Source organism: Phalangium opilio, unplaced genomic scaffold, assembly GCF_054372755.1.
Source record: "Phalangium opilio isolate 3A_F unplaced genomic scaffold, DU_Popi_V2 ptg000002l_1, whole genome shotgun sequence".
Taxonomy (NCBI): Eukaryota; Metazoa; Arthropoda; class Arachnida; order Opiliones; family Phalangiidae; genus Phalangium; species Phalangium opilio.
In genome coordinates, this window is record NW_028324144.1 from 16093591 (window position 1) to 16102656 (window position 9066).

Below are 9066 nucleotides of genomic sequence, written 5' to 3' on the forward strand. Positions count from 1 at the left end.
CGCGGCTATGGGTGTTAAACAGAAGTTCACATCTTTTTATCATCCGCAGCCTAATCAGTCCGAACGTATTAATAGAAACCTCTCTTCTATGTTAGCTTGTTACGTTCAGGAATATCACGATCTTTGGGACGTACATTTGCAAAAATTTGCCATGGCAATGCGCTCCGCGCTCCATGACGCAACGGGCTATTCGCCCGCTCTTTTAACTCTGGGTAGAGAACTCCGAGAACCAGGGGACCCTTTACCGAGTCAAGCAGCTGCCTGCAATGTGGATATAGATTTAAGTAAGGCGGACGCCTTGGCCCTCGTTCAAGCTTTTACAGCGAGGTTGACCAGTGCGCAGGACAATCTGCAAGCAGCGCAAATTACTCAGGCTCACTACTATGATAAGAAACGCTCCGCGACACAATTTTCAGTTGGTGCCCTTGTACTTAAGAAAACGCACGTGCAGTCATCGGCTCCAAACAAATTTAACGCAAAATTAGCCAAATCGTGGGATGGGCCTTGGGAAATTGAGAGCAAACTCTCCCCTTTGACTTATACTCTAAAAGATTGTCAATCGGGTGTTGTATTGAAGGGTACATTCCATATAAGTCAGTTGAAACCCTATGTCGCACGCAAAGCTGAGATTCCTCGTACAGTGCCTGTAAATAAGTCCCCTCCCACTCCTCCACCAGTTAACCACAGTGTGCATCCGATGAAGTTACGTTCGCATAAGCCTTCGTCGCCCTCATCTGATTAAGTCTTGCCCATGTCATTGTACATTTTCCATTTTCATTAGTTCATATTTTGTTAAGAAATTTTCGCATTTTTATTATATCCTTAAATTCGTTTTCTCGATACTAAATGATGTTCCTTGTTTAATGAGTTTTGGTCCTCTCGGGTCGTTCGGAACTGGGCGCGGGGGAGTGTAACGATGGTTTGGGTACCTTGTGTGAACAATAAGAATTCGATGGTTAGTTCTCACAGCGACGAAAAATATTCTTGGCGCCTCTGGGATTTGGGGACCTCAGATAGGCAACCAGCTTTCCCCAACCATAGTTACCCCTTTACAATACCTAGCCTTGAACTTAGAGCGACCGAAGGATTTCAATACATATGATATTAAGTGCTATTTTTGGTACTGTTGGCCGAGCGGCTAAAAGGCCGCGCGGTGTGTGGGACATAAGCCCGGGGGTGACCTGGGGCACAAAGATCGAAGCTAAGATAAGAACCAGTAAAGAAGAATCTGGGCACAAAGATCGATGCTAAGATAAGAACCAGTAAAGAAGAATTCAGTTGAAGAAAACGTTCGAATGACCAGAACTGTTTAAGACTCTAAATAGAGCAGTCGTTCGTGTTCGTGCGATTCACGCGCCGCGTAAATTCACGCAGCGTCATAGACGCGCAACGTAAGACTGACCAGGTGCTCGCGTTAGCAACTAATAAGACGCGCACCGTAAGAAATCAGTACTGCGCGTGAGAAGACAACGACGTCGGCATTCTTCGGCCGCGCGTGAAGTTACGACACGCAAGAAAATCAGGAATCAATTAAACATAAGACAACCATAAGTGAAAGTCAACCTAACGTAAGTGACAATCGATACCATGGTATAACAACCTAATAAGAACCAACCATAAAACAATAAGAGCGGTGCACCTTAGTAAAACCATTTCGTATTATAACCATTTTATAATTAACTATTTGCATATTAATTAATAATCCTTTGTTTCTTTGTATGAAATTAAATTAGAATGTATGAGTTAATGTATCAATAAGACATGTTCCGAAATACTTTGTTAATTAAAACTTAAGTGTTAAAACCGAAATCCTTCCTCGTTTCCCTAACTAGTACCACCCTAACGTTAGTTTAAGTTATCAATAAGTTTAGATTTTGTCAACGAAGTGAGCTGGATGCCTATGTTAGAATCAAGGTAAGAGGTAAGCCAGGAAAATCGTTGCAACCTGACGACCATTTAGTTTTTGGGCTTCCGTGGCGCAATGGTTAGCGCGTTCGGCTGTTAACCGAAAGGTTGGTGGTTCGAGCCCACCCGGCAGCGGTGTTTTGGGATCTCAAATGTAACCTAAAAAGCCAAAGTTTTTCCACAATACCTGACGACCATATAATTTTTGGGCTTCCGTGACGCAATGGTTAGCGCGTTCGGCTGTTAACCGAAAGGTTGGTGGTTCGAGCCCACCCGGGAGCGGTGTTTTGGGATTTCAAATGTAACGTAAAAAGCCAAAGTTTTTCCACAATACCTGACGAACATTTAATTTTTGGGCTTCCGTTGCGCAATGGTTAACGCGTTTAGATGTTGACCGAAAGGTTGGTCGTTCGAGCCCACCCGGGAGAGGTGTTGTGGGGTCTCAGATGTAGCGAGAAAAGTCATAACTTTTCCACAATACCTGACAACCATTTAATTTCTGAGCTTCCGTGGCGCAATGGTTAGCCCGTTCGGCTGTTAACCGAAAGGTTGGTGGTTCGAGCCCATCCGGGAGCGGTGTTGTGAGGTTTCAGAAGCGACGTAAAAAGTCAAAGTTTTTCCACAATACCTGACGAACATTTAATTTTTGGGCTTCCGTTGCGCAATGGTTAACGCGTTTAGATGTTAACCGAAAGGTTGGTCGTTCGAGCCCACCCGGGAGAGGTGTTGTGGGTTCTCAGAAGTAGCGTGAAAAGTCATATCTTTTCCACAATACGTGACAACCATTTAATTTCAGAGCTTCCGTGGCGCAATGGTTAGCGCCTTCGGCTGTTAACTAATAGGTTGGTGGTTCGAGCCCACCCGGGAGCGGTGTTTTGGGATCTCAAATGTAACGTAAAAAGCCAAAGTTTTTCCACAATACCTGACGACCATTTAGTTTTTGGGCTTCCGTGGCGCAATGGTTAGCGCGTTCGGCTGTTAACCGAAAGGTTGGTGGTTCGAGCCCACCCGGGAGCGGTGTTTTGGGATCTCAAATGTAACGTAAAAAGCCAAAGTTTTTCCACAATACCAGACGACCATATAATTTTTGGGCTTCCGTGGTTCAATGGTTAGCGCGTTCGGCTGTTAACCGAAAGGTTGGTGGTTCGAGCCCATCCGGGAGCGGTGTTGTGAGGTTTCAGATGTGACGTAAAAAGTCAAAGTTTTTCCACAATACCTGACGAACATTTAATTTTTGGGCTTCCGTTGCGCAATGGTTAATGCTTTCAGCTGTTAACCGAAAGGTTGGTGGTTCGAGCCCACCCGGGAGAGGTGTTGTGGGGTCTCAGAAGTAGCGTGAAAAGTCATATCTTTTCCACAATACGTGACAACCATTTAATTTCTGAGCTTACGTGGCTCAATGGTTAGCGCCTTCGGCTGTTAACTAATAGGTTGGTGGTTCGAGCCCACCCGGGAGCGGTGTTTTGGGATCTCAAATGTAACGTAAAAAGCCAAAGTTTTTCCACAATACCTGACGACCATTTAGTTTTTGGGCTTCCGTGGCGCAATGGTTAGCGCGTTCGGCTGTTAACCGAAAGGTTGGTGGTTCGAGCCCACCCGGCAGCGGTGTTTTGGGATCTCAAATGTAACCTAAAAAGCCAAAGTTTTTCCACAATACCTGACGACCATATAATTTTTGGGCTTCCGTGACGCAATGGTTAGCGCGTTCGGCTGTTAACCGAAAGGTTCGTGGTTCGAGCCCACCCGGGAGCGGTGTTTTGGGATTTCAAATGTAACGTAAAAAGCCAAAGTTTTTCCACAATACCTGACGAACATTTAATTTTTGGGCTTCCGTTGCGCAATGGTTAACGCGTTTAGATGTTGACCGAAAGGTTGGTCGTTCGAGCCCACCCGGGAGAGGTGTTGTGGGGTCTCAGATGTAGCGAGAAAAGTCATAACTTTTCCACAATACCTGACAACCATTTAATTTCTGAGCTTCCGTGGCGCAATGGTTAGCCCGTTCGGCTGTTAACCGAAAGGTTGGTGGTTCGAGCCCTTCCGGGAGCGGTGTTGTGAGGTTTCAGAAGTGACGTAAAAAGTCAAAGTTTTTCCACAATACCTGACGAACATTTAATTTTTGGGCTTCCGTTGCGCAATGGTTAACGCGTTTAGATGTTAACCGAAAGGTTGGTCGTTCGATCCCACCCGGGAGAGGTGTTGTGGGTTCTCAGAAGTAGCGTGAAAAGTCATATCTTTTCCACAATACGTGACAACCATTTAATTTCAGAGCTTCCGTGGCGCAATGGTTAGCGCCTTCGGCTGTTAACTAATAGGTTGGTGGTTCGAGCCCACCCGGGAGCGGTGTTTTGGGATCTCAAATGTAACGTAAAAAGCCAAAGTTTTTCCACAATACCTGACGACCATTTAGTTTTTGGGCTTCCGTGGCGCAATGGTTAGCGCGTTCGGCTGTTAACCGAAAGGTTGGTGGTTCGAGCCCACCCGGGAGCGGTGTTTTGGGATCTCAAATGTAACGTAAAAAGCCAAAGTTTTTCCACAATACCAGACGACCATATAATTTTTGGGCTTCCGTGGTTCAATGGTTAGCGCGTTCGGATGTTAACCGAAAGGTTGGTGGTTCGAGCCCATCCGGGAGCGGTGTTGTGAGGTTTCAGATGTGACGTAAAAAGTCAAAGTTTTTCCACAATACCTGACGAACATTTAATTTTTGGGCTTCCGTTGCGCAATGGTTAATGCTTTCAGCTGTTAACCGAAAGGTTGGTGGTTCGAGCCCACCCGGGAGAGGTGTTGTGGGGTCTCAGAAGTAGCGTGAAAAGTCATATCTTTTCCACAATACGTGACAACCATTTAATTTCTGAGCTTACGTGGCTCAATGGTTAGCGCCTTCGGCTGTTAACTAATAGGTTGGTGGTTCGAGCCCACCCGGGAGCGGTGTTTTGGGATCTCAAATGTAACGTAAAAAGCCAAAGTTTTTCCACAATACCTGACGACCATTTAGTTTTTGGGCTTCCGTGGCGCAATGGTTAGCGCGTTCGGCTGTTAACCGAAAGGTTGGTGGTTCGAGCCCACCCGGGAGCGGTGTTTTGGGATCTCATATGTAACGTAAAAAGCCAAAGTTTTTCCACAATACCTGACAACCATATAATTTCTGAGCTTCCGTGGCGCAATGGTTAGCGCGTGCGGCTATTAACCGAAAGGTTGGTGGTTCGAGCCCATCCGGGAGCGGTGTTGTGAGGTCTCAGATGTGACGTAAAAAGTCAAAGTTTTTCCACAATACCTGACGAACATTTAATTTTTGGGCTTCCGTTGCGCAATGGTTAACGCGTTTAGATGTTAACCGAAAGGTTGGTCGTTCGAGCCCACCCGGGAGCGGTATTTAGGGATCTCAAATGAAACGTAAAAAGCCAAAGTTTTTCCACAATACCTGACGACCATATAATTTTTGGGCTTCCGTGACGCAATGGTTAGCGCGTTCGGTTGTTAACCGAAAGGTTGGTGGTTCGAGCCCATCCGGGAGCGGTGTTGTGAGGTCTCAGATGTGACGTAAAAAGTCAAAGTTTTTCCACAATACCTGACAACCATTTAATTTCTGAGCTTCCGTCGTGCAATGGTTAGCGCTTGCGGCTGTTAACCGAAAGGTTGGTGGTTCGAGCCCATCCGGGAGCGGTATTGTGAGGTCTCAGATGTGACGTAAAAAGTCATATCTTTTCCACAATACGTGACAACCATTTAATTTCTGAGCTTCCGTGGCTCAATGGTTAGCGCGTTCGGCTGTTAACTAATAGGTTGGTGGTTCGAGCCCACCCGGGAGCGGTGTTTTGGGATCTCAAATGTAACGTAAAAAGCCAATGTTTTTCCACAATACCAGACGACCATATAATTTTTGGGCTTCCGTGGTTCAATGGTTAGCGCGTTCGGCTGTTAACCGAAAGGTTGGTGGTTCGAGCCCATCCGGGAGCGGTGTTGTGAGGTTTCAGATGTGACGTAAAAAGTCAAAGTTTTTCCACAATACCTGACGAACATTTAATTTTTGGGCTTCCGTTGCGCAAGGGTTAATGCTTTCAGCTGTTAACCGAAAGGTTGGTGGTTCGAGCCCATCCGGGAGCGGTGTTGTGAGGTTTCAGAAGTGACGTAAAAAGTCAAAGTTTTTCCACAATACCTGACGAACATTTAATTTTTGAGCTTCCGTTGCGCAATGGTTAACGCGTTTAGATGTTAACCGAAAGGTTGGTCGTTCGAGCCCACCCGGGAGAGGTGTTGTGGGGTCTCAGATGTAGCGTGAAAAGTCATAACTTTTCCACAATACCTGACAACCATTTAATTTCTGAGCTTCCGCGGCGCAATGGTTAGCGCGTTCGGCTGTTAACCAAAAGGTTGGTGGTTCGAGCCCATCCGGGAGCGGTGTTGTGAGGTTTCAGATGTGACGTAAAAAGTCAAAGTTTTTCCACAATACCTGACGAACATTTAATTTTTGGGCTTCCGTTGCGCAATGGTTAATGCTTTCACCTGTTAACCGAAAGGTTGGTGGTTCGAGCGCACCCGGGAGAGGTGTTGTGGGGTCTCAGATGTGACGTAAAAAGTCAAAGATTTTCCACAATACCTGACGAACATTTAATTTCTGAGCTTCCGTGGCTCAATGGTTAGCGCCTTCGGCTGTTAACTAATAGGTTGGTGGTTCGAGCCCACCCGGGAGCGGTGTTTTGGGATCTCAAATGTAACGTAAAAAGCCAAAGTTTTTCCACAATACCTGACGACCATTTAGTTTTTGGGCTTCCGTGGCGCAATGGTTAGCGCGTTCGGCTGTTAACCGAAAGGTTGGTGGTTCGAGCCCACCCGGGAGCGGTGTTTTGGGATCTCAAATGTAACGTAAAAAGCCAAAGTTTTTCCACAATACCAGACGACCATATAATTTTTGGGCTTCCGTGACGCAATGGTTAGCGCGTTCGGCTGTTAACCGAAAGGTTGGTGGTTCGAGCCCATCCGGGAGCGGTGTTGTGAGGTCTCAGATGTGACGTAAAAAGTCAAAGTTTTTCCACAATACCTGACAACCATATAATTTCTGAGCTTCCGTGGCGCAATGGTTAGCGCGTGCGGCTGTTAACCGAAAGGTTGGTGGTTCGAGCCCATCCGGGAGCGGTGTTGTGAGGTCTCAGATGTGACGTAAAAAGTCAAACTTTTTCCACAATACCTGACGAACATTTAATTTTTGGACTTCCGTTGCGCAATGGTTAACGCGTTTAGATGTTAACCGAAAGGTTGGTCGTTCGAGCCCACCCGGGAGCGGTGTTTTGGGATCTCAAATGAAACGTAAAAAGCCAAAGTTTTTCCACAATACCTGACGACCATATAATTTTTGGGCTTCCGTGACGCAATGGTTAGCGCGTTCGGCTGTTAACCGAAAGGTTGGTGGTTCGAGCCCATCCGGGAGCGGTGTTGTGAGGTCTCAGATGTGACGTAAAAAGTCAAAGTTTTTCCACAATACCTGACAACCATTAGTTAACAGCCGAAGGCGCTAACCATTGAGCCACGGAAGCTCAGAAATTAAATGTTCGTCAGGTATTGTGGAAAATCTTTGAATTTTTACGTCACATCTGAGACCCCACAACACCTCTCCCGGGTGCGCTCGAACCACCAACCTTTCGGTTAACAGCTGAAAGCATTAACCATTGCGCAACGGAAGCCCAAAAATTAAATGTTCGTCAGGTATTGTGGAAAAACTTTGACTTTTTACGTCACATCTGAAACCTCACAACACCGCTCCCGGATGGGCTCGAACCACCAACCTTTTGGTTAACAGCCGAACGCGCTAACCATTGCGCCGCGGAAGCTCAGAAATTAAATGGTTGTCAGGTATTGTGGAAAAGTTATGACTTTTCACGCTACATCTGAGACCCCACAACACCTCTCCCGGGTGGGCTCGAACGACCAACCTTTCGGTTAACATCTAAACGCGTTAACCATTGCGCAACGGAAGCCCAAAAATTAAATGTTCGTCAGGTATTGTGGAAAAACTTTGACTTTTTACGTCACTTCTGAAACCTCACAACACCGCTCCCGGATGGGCTCGAACCACCAACCTTTCGGTTAACAGCCGAACGCGCTAACCATTGCGCCACGGAAGCTCAGAAATTAAATGGTTGTCAGGTATTGTGGGAAAGTTATGTCTTTTCACGCTACATCTGAGACCCCACAACACCTCTCCCGGGTGGGCTCGAACGACCAACCTTTCGGTCAACATCTAAACGCGTTAACCATTGCGCAACGGAAGCCCAAAAATTAAATGTTCGTCAGGTATTGTGGAAAAACTTTGGCTTTTTACGTTACATTTGAAATCCCAAAACACCGCTCCCGGGTGGGCTCGAACCACCAACCTTTCGGTTAACAGCCGAACGCGCTAACCATTGCGTCACGGAAGCCCAAAAATTATATGGTCGTCAGGTATTGTGGAAAAACTTTGGCTTTTTACGTTACATTTGAGATCCCAAAACACCGCTCCCGGGTGGGCTCGAACCACCAACCTTTCGGTTAACAGCCGAACGCGCTAACCATTGCGCCACGGAAGCCCAAAAACTAAATGGTCGTCAGGTATTGTGGAAAAGCTTTGGCTTTTTACGTTTCATTTGAGATCCCAAAACACCGCTCCCGGGTGGGCTCGAACCACCAACCTATTAGTTAACAGCCGAACGCGCTAACCATTGAGCCACGGAAGCTCAGAAATTAAATGGTTGTCACGTATTGTGGAAAAGATATGACTTTTCACGCTACATCTGAGACCCCACAGCACCTCTCCCGGGTGGGCTCGAACCACCAACCCTTCGGTTAACAGCTGAACGCGTTAACCATTGCGCAACGGAAGCCCAAAAATTAAATGTTCGTCAGGTATTGTGGAAAATCTTTGACTTTTTACGTCACATCTGAAACCCCACAACACCGCTCCCGGATGGGCTCGAACCACCAACCTTTCGGTTAACAGCCGAACGCGCTAACCATTCAACCACGGAAGCCCAAAAATTCTATGGTCGTCTGGTATTGTGGAAAATCTTTGACTTTTTACGTCACATCTGAAACCCCACAACACCGCTCCCGGATGGGCTCGAACCACCAACCTTTCGGTTAACAGCCGAACGCGCTAACCATTGAACCACGGAAGCCCAAAAATTATAT

At 46.6% G+C, this 9066-nt stretch overlaps 1 non-coding gene across 1 annotated transcript; it reads left to right on the plus strand.

The window, feature by feature from the left end:
* The first annotated feature begins 5054 nt into the window (after positions 1–5054).
* On the plus strand, positions 5055–5127 carry TRNAN-AUU (transfer RNA asparagine (anticodon AUU)). The gene has a single exon. It is a non-coding gene; the product is annotated as a tRNA-Asn (tRNA).
* The last annotated feature ends 3939 nt before the right edge of the window (positions 5128–9066 follow it).